Here is a 692-nt window from a genome sequence, read left to right on the forward strand (position 1 = left end):
CAAGTAGTTAGCATGAAAAAACCTCATAAGGGAAAAATTTATTAATTATTCCCTATAAATATATTTATTTATATAAGGGCATTACTATACATAAATGCAAACTCCTATTGTGAGGCATTTATGTATAGTAATGCCCTTATATAAATATATATATATATATGTAATATAAATAATATATAAATATATGCATATATACATACATATATGTACATACCTACATATATATGTATATATACATGCATATATAGGTACAGGACATCAAAAAAACATAGATAAAATGAGAAACAAAAACATAGAAAACAAACTTTTTTCAAACAACGAAAAAACAAACAAATTGAGAAACGAGACAGACAATATAAAGAACATTCCCTTCATCAGTTGTCCCCTGTTTTATCCACTCTGCATTTTGAAGGTAAGGACAAGACGTGACTTCATTAAAACAGTTCTTCCTGCAAAGCAAATTAAATAAAATTTGGGATTTTTTGTGGAGGGTGAAAGTGGTAACAAAAACAGGACAGTGAGAACAAGACAGTAAAAACAAATGGTGAGGGTTGTTAAGCCAAGATGAGGTGAAGTGGTGATCGCTGGAAAAATGAGCTTTGAGCAGAGAGGGGCAAAAACACGTCTTGTCTTTAGGAAGGAAGTGGAAATATATATATATATATATATATATATATATATATATATATATA

General features: G+C 28.6%; 1 protein-coding gene across 2 annotated transcripts in view; it reads left to right on the forward strand.

Moving 5' to 3' along the window:
• The window catches only part of LOC106872181 (membrane-associated guanylate kinase, WW and PDZ domain-containing protein 1), a 709,375-nt gene that overhangs the window by 251,115 nt on the left and 457,568 nt on the right, over positions 1–692 (forward strand). The gene's annotated exons all lie outside the window — the stretch shown is intronic.

Source organism: Octopus bimaculoides, chromosome 4 (genome assembly GCF_001194135.2).
Source record: "Octopus bimaculoides isolate UCB-OBI-ISO-001 chromosome 4, ASM119413v2, whole genome shotgun sequence".
NCBI classification, from domain to species: Eukaryota; Metazoa; Mollusca; class Cephalopoda; order Octopoda; family Octopodidae; genus Octopus; species Octopus bimaculoides.